An 18,728-nucleotide genomic window follows, 5' to 3' on the forward strand; every position below is an offset into this window, starting at 1 on the left:
CCATGTAGTCTCTCTGTTTTCCGGCAATGATTTGCTTTTCTTGAGAATTCTTCAGTCCCAATACTCAACTCACATCACCTTTCTCTTAGGAGACAAGCTACACGTTATTGGGCGTTGTTGTTTTTTTAAAAAAAATCAAAGTTGTCCTCGGGAACAATTTATGAAAAGTGTTATTATTAATATGGAAAGATTTTGATGCTTGATTTTGAATACTGAAATGTATTCAAAACATATATCAAACTAGCATGTAGAAAGATAAAATATTACATCACTATAAAAACATAATTAATTTAATGATCAAAAAGGGAAAATAAATCAATCTCTGCATTTAAGATTAATAGTATCTGTATGGCTAGAAATGCCCCAACACTGAGATTATGGGTGAATCTTAATATGCTACTATATATTCAGGAACAAAGAAAAAAGAGGACAGTGTTTAATAAACTATTCAAACACTTCAAATCCACCCAAGCATTCATGACTTCATTCAAAATGGATAACACAAATAAACATCAAGAATGAAGTATACTTTGATTTTTATGACTTTTTCTAAACTAGAGTTGTCTTCCATCCAACAACTTCACAACCCTACAGATTTTCAGGCCAGATTTTTCAGCTCTACCTGAAGATCATCTTTATCCAAAACACCTGTGCAATCAATAAGTAACAGTCCTCCAAAAATGCCTTGACTACCTTATTAACCATGTTGCAAAAATGCTACAAAATTCTATGAAATAGAAAGGGCTAAATTAACACTTTACATATTATTTTATATTTTTGAACAATGACTCTCATAAAGTAGCTATAATCCACCAATAACTATGTTAGTGTTAAGAGGTCAGAAGCAATTTTTGATCGTAAAACCAGAATCAAGAGACAGATGTCCAATATAAAGCTGCAAGAAAAAAATTAGCCAAAAATGCAGAAAAAGATTTATTTAACATGAACATTTTATGAAAACATGCATCTACCTCCATTCAACGTGTTTTAAATGTATGAATTTTAAGAACATGTAGATACCATATTTGATGCATCAAGGTTCAATATTGTGTTTATTTGCTGCAAACTAAGATATTGGCCAGAAGCATCATCCCTCTTGTTTATAAAAGAGAAATATTATTTTAAAATACTACAATATCTAAGTTACAGTATCAAAATAACATTTTCCAGCCAAATTACTTAACAGTTAAACTAAACAACAGAGATCAAATGAAATAAAGATATTTTAATGCAATAAAAGCTCTGTTAAATACAATTTATTTTGCCCTTCAATGCCTCACAGCCTTATAATTTCTTTTGCTGTTTGTTCATCTCTCTCTGATATTGGAAGTAAATTGAATTTATATTTATATTTCAGTCTAAGAAGTTCCAATACATGAGGAAACCTTTGGCTCCTCTACACCCATGAAGAATTCAACTTTCTTAGGACATCATGATCCTAATTAGGGACTAACAAAACACAAATGATGGCATGGAAAGAACACTGAGTAAATCAATCTGAAATTAAAATCGCAGATGGAAAAGAATCAAATTTACAAAAATACAGGGTTACCCATATTTATTCCCAAGATCTATAATTAGAAATTGGGGAGTGGGTGAAAGAAGACTTTTAGAGGAAAAGGGGACAAGATCAGGAAGAACTTAAGGCATTCAATTCTTAAAATAAAAACATTTTCCTTTCCTAAAACCTGGAGTGTTTAAAGAACATGATAATCCCAGACCAGTCATTTCCCAGAAATGTGAATCTTCCAAGTGAAAGTGACGCAAGAACCCAACACATGTGTTCCTTCCATCTGGCTTTGGCGTCCCACTCAAACATTTCCAATTCCCAAAGCCCTCTGAAGCTAACTACATGCAAAACAGTGGTCCCTGAATCCAACGCAATCTTGACTAACTTATGTTATAAATGCAAGCCTTTACAAAACTTAATTACAGCACTTTTAAACGTAAAAAATTAACCCCCGATTTAAGATAGAATGAAAATTCTAGGGACTGTTTGTGATTCCTGATGATGATGATTGCTGGATGACTGCGCCAATCTATTTCTCATCATTCTTGTCATGGGGATAAAAGTAGGAAAAGAACTGATGTAGGATCTAAATACAATAAATTAGTAAACAAACAAAAATAAATTAGCATATAAATCTACACCAAGCTTGTCCAATATGCGACCAGTGGGTTGCGTGCAGCCCTGGACAGCTAGTAATATAGCCCCAGAAGATTGTAAACTTTAAACATGATTATGTGATTTACATACACTAACTATATTATATATTTCATATGCGGCCCAAGACAATTCCCCTTCACTCAATGCAAGCCAAAAAGTTGGGACACCCACGAGTTATACTGCTGACATTTTATTTTAAAGTGAGAGCGTTACAATTAGGAGGATTAAGAGGGCAGATCCAAGTTTTATTTTATCCACACCAATTATTTTCCCAACTCAAAATTATTTCCAGTTGCTTTAACTGCTGTAGGGGAAAACATACCTTGTCTGTCAGGTATGCTACCTATGATTGAGGAAATAACACACAACCATCAAAACTAGAAGCCAATCCCCTTTTAAAACAAGCTAAATTAGTGATCATCACATCAGATGGCAGCTCATTCCGTAGTGCAACTGAATCAATAAAATGCCTTTACCTATCACTCTAAGTCAGAGGTCTTCAAACTTGGCAGCTTTTAAGACTTGTGGACTTCAACTCCCAGAATTCTCCAGCCAGCTATACTTGTATTGAAGTTCACAAGTCTTAAAGCTGCCAAGTTTGGGGACCCTTGCTCTAAGTCTGTGTTTTTCAATCTTGGCAACTTTTAAGATACGTGGATTTCAACTCCCAGAATTCAGCATGCTAGCTGGAGAATGCTGGGAGCTGAAGTCCTCACATCTTAAAGTTGTTATGGTTGAGAAGCATTGCCCTTAAGTTAAAAAGACACAACTGTATATTCTCTCTTGTGAAAGTGGGAGAATAATCATCCTGATTGCTCTTCTTTCTATATTTCTATATTTTCCAGATCAACATTTTTATGGAGAAAACAATATATGGTATTTCAAGTGTGATCTTAATATATATTTTAAAAATACTAGAGAAATCTACATGTAAGAGTATGCACTGTGTTTGTGGCCTGAAGTCATAGGACCGTGATGGCGAACCTATGGCACGGGTGCCACAGTTGGCATGCGGAGCCATATCTGTGGGCACGCGAGCGTTGTCCTACTCAGCTCCAGCACACATATGTGCGCTGGCCAGCTAATTTTCGGGCCTTCCGGGCCCACCTGAAGTTGAGAAATGGGCTGTTTCCAGCCTCCGGAGGGCCTCCCAAGTGGGGGACAGAAGGCCGTTTTCGTCCTCCCCAGGCTCCAAGAAAGCCTCTGGAGCCTAGGGAGGGCAGAAAACGGGCCTACCGGGCCCACTGGGCCATTGCATGCCAAAAGTGGGGGTAGCGCAGGGGGGTCACGTGTGCATGTGCGGGGGGCGAGGGGGGGTGGGGCGCATTGAATTATAGGTATGGGCACACGCATGCGCGATCCCCCCGCACGCGACAGCAAAAAGGTTAGCCATCACTGTCATAGGAAGTCAGTCATATTGGCTGGAATGTGAACCCTAATACTTCAGTATGCAAGGTTACTCTGAAAACAAACAAGCAACCACATTAGTAAAATCCTTAATACTGATCACAACTTTAAAAAAAAGTTCTACCAGTTGAATTTTAAAACAACAGAAAAAAAAGGTATTGAGGCATGAATTATTATTCCAATCTAATAGTCAGTACTAACCGAAAGAAAACCAATTCTGTTATTTTTATGTATCTAAGTTAAACAAAATGAGATAAAATACTAGTGTTTACTTTAATATACTCAACACAGTTGCCATGCTAGAACTCAGTGGAATGACTTTACAGATTAGATTGTGTCCTCAGTTTTTGATCAAGACACAGAATTGTAAGTGACACAATTTACATGGTTCACTATAAAATGGACCCCAGGTGACACGATAAGACTTTCCAGTTCAACCACTGCAGTATGCTCTGGGGCTGCCTCTGAAGACTATTCGGAAAGTTCAGCTGATGTAAAATGCAGCAGTGTGAACATTACATGAGTTTCTGTATAAGTTACTCCTTTCCAGTGGTGGGATTCAAATAATTTAACAACTGGTTCTTTGCTCTAGTGACTGGCTGAGTGGGCGTGGCCAGGGGATGTGACAAGCAGCACTTGGCCTCCTGTGAGAGAAAATAGACCGCAGGGGGGGGCGTGTCATACCCCCTCGTGCCCAATTTAGTAGGCCTCCCTGCACTTACCTGGGAGCCAAAATGGGGTGCGTGGGGACTCTTGGAAGGGGCGGGGAGGGGCCAGCCAGCAATTTAACTACCGGTTCACCCGTACTGGCCCAAACTGGCTGAATCTCACCACTGCCCCTTTCCTATGCAAGCTGCACTTTACCAGTTTGTTTCCTGGTCCTATTTAAGGTTGTTGACTTTTAAAGCAATACATGGCATGGGATCAGGTTAATTGAGAGACTACTTCTTCCTGATTTCATCTGCCTGTCCCACAAGATCCAACAGAATGGGTATGTTACAGGTTCAACTGTATTGCCAGCTACATTTGAACAGTCCTGGGAGACGGGCCTTTTCTGCTGTGGCCCCTGTATTGTGAAATCTCTGCACCACAGAGGAGTCTGGTTTCATCACTCCTGAGCTTTTGAAGATCCCTCAAGGCCCAGTTATGCCCGCAGGCAAGGGGCAGATAAACTCATGAGATGGCTTCATTATTAACATCCCTCCATCCATTTTTTCTTTGGTCTTGCTTTTGTATTTTTAATTTTTTTTAATGGTTATAGGTAACGATTTGTATTTATTATTTTATTGGATTGTTGTACACAAACCAGAGTCACCCTCCGTGACATGGTTGGCCATATAAATTTGAAAAATAAATAATCACCAAGCACCCTCTCCCAGAATGAGGTAACTCTATTAATCTATGACACATACTTGTTATCAACTTAACATAACTATCAAAGTTCCAAATAACTTAAGTCCAAATTATTTGAAGGTTCAGCCTTTTCTCAGGCAATCCTTTCTGTTCCTACAGGTCTGCTACAGGGGTCTTTCCTGAAAAGTGCACATTGTAATCAGGGGTGGGTTCTACTTGCCTTTACTACCAATTTGCAATGGGCGCGTGAGCACATGCACAGATCGTCAATTATGACGTCTGGGTGGGTGGGCGGAGCCTCCCGCCACTTTTACTACTGGTTCTATAGAACCGGACAGAACTGGAAGCAACACACCGATTGTAATCCTTCCCACTGCTAGCCCTCAATTCTGTAGAGCTCTTTTCCTACCTGCTTTTTCTTTTTTCTATATAATGCTCAGGACACCCTTTGAGCTGAGACTGTACTATACTTCTTAATGTATCCTATATGCTTGTTACTGTGTCGAAGTTTAGTCATTCCACTTGATTTTCCTACCAGGATATAAGGACACAATATTGAAAAGTATCAAGAACTCAAACAATTCTAACTGCTGTTTGTTCATGAAATATGTACATCAACTCCAGACAGCTTTCAAGCTATTCAGGCTTGGTATTTTAATCCCAAAAACTGAAATAAAGCCTCAAAAACTGAAATTAAAAAAAATAAAATAATACAAGTTTCTGGTCTTTGTGGCAAAAAAGGAGAGAAGTACAGGGGAAGTAGAATGGTATTTTAGAAGAGAAAGATTCACACTTCTGTAAAAAAAAAAAAAAACTAAAATAATTTGTAAAATATGTTTCAAATAAACTATAGTTAATAACAGCCATACTTTGTACAACAAAATAAATATCTTCAAAAATTTGATGCAGCCCTGCCAATGCAGATTGATATGAAAACAGCTCAAAGGTTTTTCTGCCTTACAGTTGCTTTTCAATGGGATTTCCAAATGCATCACCTCTCTCTCTGAGTGGTTTACAATGTCAGCATATTGCCCCTAAGAATCTGGGTCCTCATTAACTTTGAAAGGATGGCAGGCTGAGTCAATCTTGAGCCCATCAGGAACTCCAGGCTGTGGGCAGAATTATCCTGCAATACTGCATTCTAACCATTGCACCACCAGGGTTCTTCCTTCCTTAGGTAAACTGGATTCGCTTAAAACTGTGTGATACACTTAACAACCGCACGGTTAGCTCAACAACTGTGGTAAAAATTATAATGAAATCAGTCATGTGATGACTCACTTAATCACTTACAGACTGAAATTCCAGTCTCCATTGTGGTTGTAAGTTATATATAAACCAAGAGAATCTTGTGACAAGTTAAGATAAACAGATTTATTACAGCATATATTTCATAGATTGTAGTCCATTTCATCAGACGAACAATATTTATTCTACATTATTTGCATGTATTATGTACAGAATATAAATTAAAGACTGTTATATACTTTATGTTTTGTATTTCACAACCACTTCATTTCATGCTTAACCATTTTTTTCACTTGCTCATTTCTACACCACTTTTACCTGCCAATTGTCATTTCACACATTTGATCTTGTGAATTCCACACCACTTAAATGTATTTAGCCATTAAGGATTTTTCATTGGTTTCACTGTTACATTTTAATATAGTTCCCTCTATAAAAATTATTCTCTTAGGCAAACTAAATTGCTTGCAAAGCTTTCCAGTAAATTGCTAGGCAAAACTATAAATATCAGTTAAATTCCGATTTGAATCATCAAGTCAATTCGATTTAAGCACTTAAGTGGAAGTATTAACTCAAAGTGTTTCAATTCAGATTTCCAAATCAACAGCTGTTTCTGTATAGGTAGAAATGTCCAAATGAATTCAGAGGCATTAAGTAAAATTTTCTAGTTCAAGTAGAAAACTCAATTTAATTCAACAATTCATTCAAGTATATTTCAAATCAAATTGGTAAATTGAATATTTACATAATCCTACAAAATAGGATTGTAGAAAAGCCGCCAGATGTAGGGGATAAAAGATGGAGGCAGTAAGACCGGGCAGCAACCAAACAACTTGAAAATCAGGAGGCAGGAAGAGAAGCGTAAGATGACACCCTCAATGCTTCTGACTGCTCCAATTGCTTTCCATGTACAGATCAGCTAAAATCTTTACAACACCCTTGTGCGACCAGTCCATATTATTTTCCCCATATAACATATATCCAGGCATTAAAAACAATGAGAGTAAAGATGAGGAGACATGGGGTAAAATAAGAAATGTAAGTCTGTATGTGAATGACTCAAGAGTGAAAAAAAAGAAACATAGAATAGTAACTTTCCTAAGGGCCATTCAAGTATAAAAACTTATCCACAGTTAGCGTGCAAAGGTCTCTTATTCCTTGCCAATTTTTTTTTTTTAGTAAAGAGGTTGAAGAACCTGTGGCTTTCCGAGACAGCCGAATGACAGTACAACTTTGAGCAGCCCCAGCCAGCAGGCCAATCTCCTGTGATGTAGGACAAGGGACAAGCTGTACTGATGTCAAAACCACTTCTAGGGAATTGAGCCGAAAAAGAAATGCCTTTTAGGAGATTAGAAGTTGTGGGCTGGTTTTGGTGGTGGTGGTGGTGGTGGGGAATAAAGAAAGAAAGAAAGAAAGGAAAGTTATGAAAAGTCAAGAGAGAAGGGATATAGCCAAGGCCGGAAAAGGAGGGATGGCTTGGAAGGGGAGAGGTCATAGAGAGAAAGAGTCATAAAACTACCAGAGAAACAAGAGTTGAGAGAAACACCAGAGCAGCAGTGGAAGGAACTGCAAGTCAGCTGAAGAGTGGGAAGGAGGCAGGGAGGAAGAGAGGAAAAGCAGAGAGGAATTCTGATCTCTTGTGTGGCTGAGAAAGAAGCCCGTCTGGTGCTGGGGAGGACAGTGTGGCTGGGAGACAAAGGGAGATGGATGCGATGGGGGAAGTCAGCCTAGAATAAAGGGGTGGGGAGAAAAGATAGGAAACCCACGGGGTGGGGTGGGGTGGGGTGGAGTGGGGGAGAAAAGAGAACTGGGTCAAGAGAAAGAGCGCAACTCGTTGGAGTGGGAAAGAGCTTCAAAACCCGGGTGGGCTCTGGGGGACACCGCAGTCGGACCAGAGAGGGGGCGCTTCCCAGGAGACCGTATGTTGGAGCGGAGCGGGAAAGGGTTTTGGGGAACAAGGGGCGCGGGGTGTGCGTGTGTGTGTGTGTGTGTGTGTGCGTGCGTGCGTGCGTGCGTGTGTGTGTGTGTGTGTGGAAGAGAGACGGAGCCGGAAAGCAAGGAAGGGGGCATGGAAAGAATGACAGGGTGTCTGGGGTGCCGGGTGGAAATCACGCCGCGGGACCCACCTGGAGCAGGTCCAGGTACGAGACCCGAAACTGGGTCGCCTCCAGCCCACTAAGCCCTCCATTTCCCAGGACTCACCTCCTCCAGCGAGACTTCCTAGGCAGCTCCCGATCGGAGAATCGGAGACACGTCCGGCCACCCAGCTGCCCAGGCCCGGACTGTGGCTCACTCTCTCGTGGAGGCGGCCGGGGGTGGGGGGGGGAGAGAAGGTGGGGGCTGCCGAACCGACGCCACAGCACCGACGTAAGCCGAGGGGGTGGGCTCAGTCACTAGGCTCGCCGTGCCGGGAGGAGGGAGAGAAAAAGAAAAAAGAAAAAAAAAACAGCACGGGCGAGCGCAGCAAACAAGGAAATCAGCACCGGCTTGCAACACAGAATGACGAAGTGACGGGGGAGTCGAAGCCGAAGTGAGAGTGACGTAATCAGACCCGTACGCATGCGCCCGGGTATCGGTACAGACTTGGGGAGTTGTTTCGTTCGACTTGAGGCTGACGGGGGATTTTTTTTTTTTATGTTCCCTTTTGATAAGTTTGTTTGTTTGTTTCTCTTTCTTTTCTCGGGCAGATTTTTCTTCTAGTGGCTCACCCGGTTTTCCTCATCAGGTTTTCTCGCGTTTATTCTCGCCACCTCTTTTTTCATTTCTCAATTCCTTATTAACAGAGCACAAATATTAAACGGAGGGAGGGGTCGTCCTAAAGGCATCCCCTCCCCAGGCGTGGCAGGAAGGGGCAGAAATCATAGAAGCAGCCCGGCAAGTATCGTACAAGTCTCCGTGGAGAAGGGCAGCGCTATCCAGCCGAGCTCCGCTTGGCAAAATAATTCCAATTAAATTAAACCCGGCAACTCACGGCCCCACGTTTTTCAAAGCAAAGCCTTTCGAGCTGCTATGTTTGCGCCGCTTAGATTAATAGCGATTTACTGAATGAATTTCAAAAGCCGGGTTTGTACAACACATCAGCCGTAGCCGGCCAAATGCTACTTTCGTTCTGTGTTGCGCAAACCCTGTTGGGGGATGATGTAACCAGTAAGGCATATCCGTTCAATACTTTATAAAATAAAGTAAAGTATTTGGCACCTCAGATCTGAGGTGCCAAATGTGGACGACCACAAGATGACAGCAAAGAGACTTTTCTGTAGCTCTTCACCGCCCCCCAGAGGTCATCTGCATTCTTTCCACCCCAGATTGATAACATCCAGATACCTACTAAATTCTCCCCACTCTTTTTTTTTTCTCATATGGGATTGCTCATAGTTATTGGTTTTTAAGCACAGATGTCCATAAAGATTCTGAATTAAAACTACAAAATAAGTGACGTAAGGTGAGTGAAGGTTTCATACTGGTAGTCCTTGACTTATGACCACAATTGAGCCCAAAATTTCTGTTGCTAAGTGAGACATTTCTTACGTGGCTTGCCCCATTTTACAACCTTTCTTGACGCAGTGGTTAAGTGAATCACTGCAATTGCAATTAAATAATTAAATAAATAAAAATAAATATGGTTGTTAAACGAACCTGGCTTCCCCATTGACTTTGCTTGTCAGAAAGTCATAAAAGGGGATCACGTGACCCCAGGACACTGCAAATGTCATAAGTATGAGTCATTTGCCAAGTGTCTGAACTTTGATCACGTGACCATGGGGATGCTGCAATGGCCGTCAGTGTGAAAAATAGTCATAACTCACTTCATAAGTCAATTGTTTCAATGCTGTAACTGTCACAAAATGAACTGTTGTAAGTTGAGGACTACCTGTAAGTGAAAAACTAAGAGAAGCTTCACGAGTGCTTCACAAGCTTTCATCCATCAACCCTTCTACAAGATGTTTGGTGTGGACTTCCCAACTAAGTGCCTTCATATTTTTTAGAATTCCAACTCCCAGAATACCCAGCAAGAAAAAGCTTTGGTCAGTGTATCCAGAGGTTCCTTTTTAGAGTAAGATGTGTTATTGATCAAAAGATACTGTACCCATGTAAGATCTTAAGCAGTTCCCTGCTGCATTGAAGCCCTGGCCCTTCAAAATCCATCAGTCTTTTCTCACAGTGGCCAGCCAACAGTAGGAAGCCCACTAGTCTCTCAGGAGATGACACTGCCATTAAGGTTAGTAGCCAACTCCCCAAGTTGGTCCATGCGGGCTTAGTTGGGAATTGAAATCTCACTGAGAATCGCCTTGGTGAGTTGAACAGCATAGAAGTTTAATAAAAATAAATAAATAAATAAATATCTTAAAGTTGCTAAGGTTAGGAAACACTGGCCCAGAAAAAGCAAATATTGAAAGGTGTGTTGGGAGGGAAGAGAGATGGAGAACGGTTAAAAACAGAATGCTACATCATCTGTATCTCTTCATAATGTTTAGGAAACAGGGCAGCTGCCTTGCCTGCGAGTCCTTCCACCAAAAATGTGGAGGAATGACTTTGACTCTGGGTAAATTCTGCAATGCGTAATGATGCTTACTCTCTGATACATATGCATAGGTCTGCAGACTAAATTGGTTTTCATCAATTCGTTATGCCACGTTAAGTAAATGAATTGCCAGCAAAACAAACAGACTACCCACCCTGTTATTTATCTTGGGAACACTTTGATGGGGGAAATCAATACATGTAGTCCTCAATATACAATTGGGACTGGCAACTTCATCATTAACAATGCAGTCATATAGTGAAATGTCACATGACTATGCTGGACTTACCAGTATGACAGCAGCTCCATCACTTGTGGTTAAGAAAAACATCACATGATCATGACTTTTAGCTTCCTGCTGGCTTCCTCAATGTCTTTGCTTGTTGGAAGCTATGAAGAGCACAAATTGTGATCATATGACTCTGAGACACTGCCACCATCATAATGCATCAATGCCCAATGGTAATCACATGACCCTAGGGATGCTGCAATGGTCCTCAGGAAGAACATTGGTTGTAAAGCTACTTTTTCAGTTCCATTGTAACTTCGAACAATCACTAAACAGGGCAGTCATTAACCAAGGACTATCTGTAGTTTCAGAAAACAGACAAGTGATTATATCTAGTAACATTGCCTATTAACTATGAAAGAAACGTATGTATTTATATGTATTTATGAAGACGTTTCTTTGTAAGAGGTTTTCAAATTACCATCACTCCTACATTCTTTCAGAGTTTAGGCCAAAAGATCCTAAATTTGCTTCATGCATATGGGTGGAACTTCGTAAATAAATGTATGTGGGCCAACACGCTTCCTACATCCCTCCTATTTCTACATCCCTACTATTCAAGGAAACGTCCAAGCACAACCTGTTTAGTTAATGATATGGTTGTGCACACCCAGCTTTGGTCGTCTTCACCTTGTCTGACTCATTGGAAAGGGTGTCACTGTTCGAATGATAGTGCTTTACTGCTCCATCCTGTAGATCTTCTTTAGATGATGGTGCAAACAGTGGCACGTGGTGCTGTACCCAAGTGGTAGCCTCCTCCTCTGATAAACAGAGCAAAGGTGTCTATTTACCCCCTGTGTTTACGAAGACTTGACTTTGCTTTTTAACGTAAGTCAGTCTAATTTACACTTGTCAAAATTATATGTATAGATCAGAGGTGGGTTTCAGCAGGTTCTGACCAGTTCTGGAGAACCGGTAGCAGAAATTTTGAGTAGTTTGGAGAACCGGTAGTAAAAATTCTGGCTGGCCCCGCCCCCTTTATTCTCTGCCTCCCAAGTCCCAGCTGATCGGGAGGAAATGGAGATTTTGCAGTATCGTTCCCCTGCCATGCCCACCAAGCCACACCCACAGAACCAGTAATAAAAATTTTTGAAACCCACCACTGGTATAGATAGCTTTTTCTTTGAGTTTTGCAATGCACTTCACATGTTTAAAACAAAAGTAAACATTAGGAGGGATGGCTTTCAAATGGTGTTTGTTACAGAACATTTTTATACAAGGCACACTCAAGGAAAACCTGTAGAAAAGTATTTATTAAAGTTAAATGGCACGTGAGGTTTAATTTAAACAAATGCAGAATGGTACTGAAGGAGGATGTTGAAAGTTAAATAAACAAGATTTGGTCTTTTCTGTTAGGAAACTCTCTGACTTCTTAATTATTGCTATGGTGAATGGTGGTCAGGTGATATGATATACACATTTACCTATGTGCTTTACACCAGGAAGCCAGTACTCTTGTAAAGTACACCAAACACGTTGACACCTCACAGCAAGTCATGCTTAATCACTGTTCGTATGTCCATGGCACATCAAATAAGATATAAATGGTTGGGTTTAGGCAAAACTGTATGTCGAAATCACACAAAGAATATGGTAGCCTGGCATCAAATTTTAAGCCATAATAATGGCAAGTGGAAATATAATAAGAGTTATAATTGAGTGAGATACGATACACAGATTTTTATAATTTAAAAATAGTGTCTAATTTGGAGTATCCCTTTGAGTCTGAGGCCCACAGAAAATAGCCTTTGCTCAAAGTTCTTACTTTGATCCTATGGATGGACTATATAAGTAGGATACATATAGTCCATACATATGGCCTACACAAATGCAGACAATTCGTAGAGCTATAATGTATCAAAGTACATATAAATATAGCGAAGGGCTACATTTGTTGTTGCTATCTAGTAGTGGTGTTATCTCAGTTTTGTTGCCTGGATGAGATAACTTTTTAATATGGGTATTAATTCTTTCCACATCTTCTCAACTTTACCAGATGTGCTTGAATTATATATGCAAGAGTTCCTTTTTCTGTCCATGTCATCTGGAGTTAATAAGAAGTTTACTACAACACATTCTAGAGATCCAAACACCACTTTGATACTACTCCTCTTGACCTAGTTTATTTTTCCCTGAGATGGGAAAATATTGGCTCAGTGTTGCCTGTGGAAGTTCCTCACCTTGGTTTAAGGCACTTTGCTTAGGGTTCCCAAGGCCCTTAAGACCCTCATATCTCTTGCAAGATCCTTGTAAGAAAAAAATAATAAATAAATAACCCATCCTGTTTGGTTTGGGCTTTGTTTTCCTGCATGAGAATTTACATTATTGGGGTAAAAATGATTTGGTGCTTCTGTTTTGTTTTCTCTTTGCTGAATCATCTTAAAAAAACCCTCTTTGTTGATCTCCTAAAAAATATAAGAGCCCTTTTCAAAGAGCCAGCTCAGCACCCAAGACATGAAAGAGTCCAGTTTATTTCGCTCATTACTCCAACTTCTCTCGAGTTTAAAATCGTTCTGGCTGTCACAGGCCTCTGTGATCATGTGATTATGACTTGGATGCTTAGTGACTTGTCCAGATTTACAAGAGTTGCAGTGTCCCATAGTCACGAAATCACAATTTGCAACCTTCCCTGCTGGCTTCCCACAAGCAAAGTCAGTAGGGAAGTTTTTAGTCATGGTTATGTAAGGTCTTCACCTAAGAATTACATGTGATTTGCTTAATGATAGAAATTGGGACTGTTGCAGAGGTGGGTTTCACATAATTTTATAACCGGTTCGCCACACACTGAAAATGTGAGCGCGCATGGCTGGCACGCATGCACGCAGCTTAGAAAACATGGCTAAATAGGACGGCATAGTGCCAGGGTGGGTGGGCGAGTCCACTCTCAGGTCGCCACTGCCAGTTTTCCCGAATCGCTCTGAACCGGCTGAATACCACCACTGGACTGCTGGAACTGCTTTTGCTAAGCGGCATGATTATATGATGTCTTGCTTCTATTTTTCTTTCTATTTTTTCTTTTTTTTGCACTTTTTACTTTTCTGCAACCTTCTGTTTTTTAAGTTGAATTTATATTTACGTGAAGGCTCCTGAATTGGGGCTGAAAGACAAAAGAGGAAGCCCTATGCTCCATCCCATATTTGGGTAGTCCTGATTTAAAAAAAAAAATCTATTTTTTAAAAATTTCCTTTTTTTATAGTTTTTATTTGTTTATCATTTTAATTGTAACTTTTAATAAACTTGCTATAAAAATGTTGATCATCAACAATAATCTAAGTGAAGTACTTGTTGGTGAAATAAAGGAAGAAAATCAAGATCAACCTCCATGACACTAAAATAGTGGGTGTGCCTGCCTGCCTGCTAATATAGTAGTTTTGGAGTAAAAGTCAAAATGTACTTCTTTCATATGTTTGTGTGTGCACATACACATATAAGAGGGGGATATTTATATTCTACATGTGGGCTTGTGTACCATCTGCATGGATAAAATTTATGAACATTTTATATTTTGTACGCGCATGAGGGTACATTTTTGCTTCTGTATAACATCTCTGTTCTCATAAGAAGTAAGAATTATCTGAAGTCTCTTCATTATATATTGTGAAGATTCTTCCCCTGCTGTGGCTTTTTGTCCCCTTTTGTTGTAAGCAGGCTGTATAAGTATTAGCTGTATTAGTATCCAGCCAAACAGCCATTCCTTTAAAAAAACAAAAAACTAGGATTTTTAATCATGTTTAGTGCAGTATTTCTTAACTGGGAGCTTTACAGATATATGTGACTATAATTATCATGTTGATTGCGGGAGTGTAAAAATTATATTCTGATATATAGTATAGATACGATGGGACTACATTGGGCAGACATACATGTGAAAAGGAATCTTGGTGGAACACAACTTAAACGTGAGATGGAGCTATCAAAAAAAAAAAGAAAAGCAAATGCAATTCTATTCTGTAACAACAAAAATGCCCTTATGAATACTCAGTGTTCCTGCCCTCTGAGAGTCATACCTAGAATACTGCATCTAGTTGTGAGCATTATGGTTTAGAAAATGCATTGGGAAAATGGAGCATGTCCAAGACGAGACTGGGAAAAAAGCTTGTGAGAAACACTTGGAGGCTCTGGGTGTGATTAACCCAGAGAATAGTAAACTATGTGGTAGTATTTGAAGAGTATCAGGTACAGAGGTGGGTTTCAGCAGGTTCTGATCAGTTCTGGAGAACTAGCAGTGGAAATTTTGAGTAGTTCAGAGAACCAGTAGTAAAAATTCTGACTGGCCCTGCCCCCATCTATTCTCTGCCTCCCAAGTCCCAGCTGATCGGGAGGAAATGGGGATTTTGTAGTATCCTTCCCCTGGATTGGGGAGGGAATGGAGATTTTGCAGTATCCTTCCCCTGGAGTGGGGAGGAATGGAGATTTTACAGTATCCTTCCCCTGCCATGCCCACCAAGCCACACCACGCCCACCAAGACAGGCCCACAGAACCAGTAGTAAAAATTTTTGAAACCGACCACTAATCAGGTAGATGACATATTCAGAACTATTCCAGAAAACAATACAAGAAAGAATAGGTTTAGACTGCAAGAATGTCAATTGTTATTAAATATCAGGACAAATTTCCTAATGGTAAAAGCTGTTTGAATTTGGAACAGTCTTCTAAATAATGAAACAGTAATTGTTTCTTTATACTAAAAGAGGAATGGCCTTGAAAAGGAAGGAGAAACAGATGCTGCCAAGACAACAGAAGATAAAAGAGGACTGAATTCAGGGCAGAAATGTAACCTGAGAAAATGCTTCAAGTCCTCCCTAGTTCTCAGAAAGATAAGGGGAGAAGTGCATTTAGACTTCCTAGATTTTTAAGTATAGATTTGTAATAAGCATACTGCTATTCTACATGATTTTGGTTTCCTCGTCTGATCTACCTTGAAGGGCTGACAGCCACTGAGGGATTTCCAATTTCAACTGAGTTTGTGTCCTAATGATATCTGAAACCTTCTATTAACAAGATGTCTTTCTTCCCTAAAAGTTATGTAGTCTGGTCCAAGAGGACATTAGGGAGATCATTTGCTTGGCATGGTGATCTATAGGATACCCCCACAGTAATAATTTATTCTTTCATCTTCCATATATTCTTATTCAAATATTTTTGACCGGTCTTTTGAGCTTATATTTCAGGATCTCAATATATATGTGCATTTTGTTCACATATTTCCTTTAAAATGTCACTCTTCTGATTTATTCCTTTTCAATGCGTTATACTTTCAACATCCACACTCTACCCTTGAATTTCATCCCACCAGATTTCAGTAATATCTACTAAATCATATTGGCCTTCATGTTTTAAAACTTCTAGTTCTTCCTGTTGTTCCCCATAATCCTTGTACTTATATATAGTTGCTGAAATCCCTCCGTCGTGCAATTTGACCTGTTTCTGATGGTAATTACATGTTAATTGTTGGGTCACCCTTCCTCATCATTCCCAGTACAATATTTGATGTTCCATTATCATTTGGATTGCCTTCTTTCTCCCCTACCAGATTTAGTTGAAAGCTCAACAAATCAGATTCTCAAGATGCCTTCCAAACGTATTTTTATATTTGTTCTCTCTCCCTCCCCCCCCCTCTCTGAAAAGGCATCCATTCAAACAATTCAAATAATTCTTGTGGATATCATCTACATAGTTACTCATTTCCAATTTTCTTTTCTCTCTTCCTGGATAATGTTCTTTGACACAAAGGAGGGAATAAAGCAATAACTGGGTCTATAGCCTCCTATTCTGGGATTCATAACTGAAATGTCTTCAGGTCTCTGTCTAGCTTGTTCTCAATGGATCTCCAAATATCCAAAGTGATATTTGTCAGCAGCTTTAAAGACTCTCAGCATCTTCCCATCACATCCTGAATGTGTACTCTGGAAAGGCCATAGACCACCATATACAGTATTGGCAATCCACCCACAGATTGCTCTTTCAGCCCCTCATATTGGAAGTTTCCAATCATCACAACTTATTGCATCTTGCTCTTTGGACCATATGCAGGAATCCTTCCCTTCACAGAACCTGTAGTGTCTGCTTTCTTAGTCTCTGAGCCTCGTGCATCAGCTTTTCAACCAGAGATGCAGAAACATCACCAACAGTTGTGCCCTGGAATCCTATACTGAAGCTTCCACTATCTCAATCCTTTCTGCTTGTCTTTCTTCTATCTTCTGGGAAGCTTCTTGGAAGTATTGTCCTACCACACATTTTCTTATGTCTGATTCAAGAAATCCCCACCTTTCCTGATGAGCTAGGAAGTGGACATTTTTTGCCTTAGTTCCTTCACTTTCTCTTCCAATAAGGCAGTCAGCTTACACTTGAAACATGTGTAGTCTGGTATGCTCAAGGAGAAAAACAAACATGGCACATCCCCCTGCAAGTCAAGAGATCAATTCCCTCTATCACAATAGAGGGAATCTGTCCTTTGACGAACAAATCATGGCCTCCCCACTGAAGACTTGTTTGTTTTTCCTGTTTGTCCATTTTCTGAGAAACAAGTTTATGTCTCCTGAAGCTGATTCAACTAGGTCAGCAATCACACATAATGGGTAATCAGCAACTCTCAGGAAGCAACCAGCAGCAATCAGTCAGCAATTTTTTATCCCCTTTCTTTTTCCTTCTTTCTCTTCTGCATCTTCCCTGTCCTTACTTGAACCCCCCTGTCAAATTCCTGTTCACTCTAGTTTTTAATGTTGGAAGCAGAATTGGCATGATGACTTTGTGTCTCTCCCTCCATAAAAATAACAGCTTTAAAAATTACATTTCACATGATGTTCAATTGTTTTTATTTATACAGAGAAGTTGGGAAAAGTTAGTAAAATATGTTTTATTTTGTAATAATATCCTATTGGTGATGATTAATGATGCCTATCATATATCATCAAGGTTACTAAGTTTTAGTATTCATGCTTTGCCTATAGATTAAAATAAGATTATTGGTTTAATGTTCAAAGTTTGTATCTTTCTTGTCAGTTTTTGTTGTTGTTGATAAATGGTATGAAAATAAATATTTGAGGGGTCCTTGATGCTCTCTGAACTTTGTTTTCTTGCAGACGTTTCATTACTCAAACTAACAAGCAACCTAGTTTCATTACTCAGTGCTAGCAACCTAGTTTGGGTTGCAAGCAAACGTCTGCAAGAAAACAAGCAAGCTCAGAGAGCACCAAGGATCCCTCATTTCAACCCTTTGCTACAGATATTCCCCTATATTGGTAAATAAATATTTACTGAAAGGCATGGAATCAAGTAAATGTATCTTATTTTTCTTCTTTGTGATTAAAAAAAATAATAAACATTTGCATGGGTCTTAGGCATTGTGCCTACAATAGTAGATAGATCAATCTAGGCTTGAAGCAGAAAGATATTATATATTTGGGAATGCACTACCTGACTCTGTAGTCTCTTCCCCAAACCCCCAAAACTTTAACCTTAGCTTGTCTACTGTTGACCTCACCCCATTCCTAAGAGGTCTGTAAGGGGCATGCATAAGCGCACCAGCATGCCTACTGTCCCTGACCTAATGTCCCCTTTTATTCGTAACCATCTTATGTATTCATAATCATGTTTATACATTTCATGTATTCGCAATCATGTTTATACTTTATCTGTAATCTTATATATGCTTGATAAATAAATAAATAAATAAATAAATAAATAAATAAATAAAATGAATTAATACTTGAGAGTTGAGCAAAACTCTTGCTTACATAGA

General features: G+C 39.6%; 2 protein-coding genes across 2 annotated transcripts in view; one reads left to right on the top strand and one right to left on the bottom strand.

Moving 5' to 3' along the window:
- Positions 1-8,463, bottom strand: part of ZHX3 (zinc fingers and homeoboxes 3) — a 44,199-nt gene extending 35,736 nt beyond the window's left edge. The window contains exon 1 of the mRNA XM_070941703.1: positions 8,378-8,463. The gene's annotated coding sequence lies outside the window, so the exon portion shown is untranslated. The remainder of the gene's footprint in view (positions 1-8,377) is intronic.
- Positions 8,464-8,597: 134 nt separating this feature from the next.
- Positions 8,598-18,728, top strand: part of LPIN3 (lipin 3) — a 64,280-nt gene continuing 54,149 nt past the window's right edge. Inside the window, exon 1 of the mRNA XM_070939980.1 lies at positions 8,598-8,705. The gene's annotated coding sequence lies outside the window, so the exon portion shown is untranslated. The remainder of the gene's footprint in view (positions 8,706-18,728) is intronic.

The sequence above is a fragment of the Pituophis catenifer genome, unplaced genomic scaffold (genome assembly GCF_029215685.1).
Source record: "Pituophis catenifer annectens isolate HBS135680 unplaced genomic scaffold, rPitCat1.0.hap2 SCAF_3, whole genome shotgun sequence".
Taxonomy (NCBI): domain Eukaryota; kingdom Metazoa; phylum Chordata; class Lepidosauria; order Squamata; family Colubridae; genus Pituophis; species Pituophis catenifer.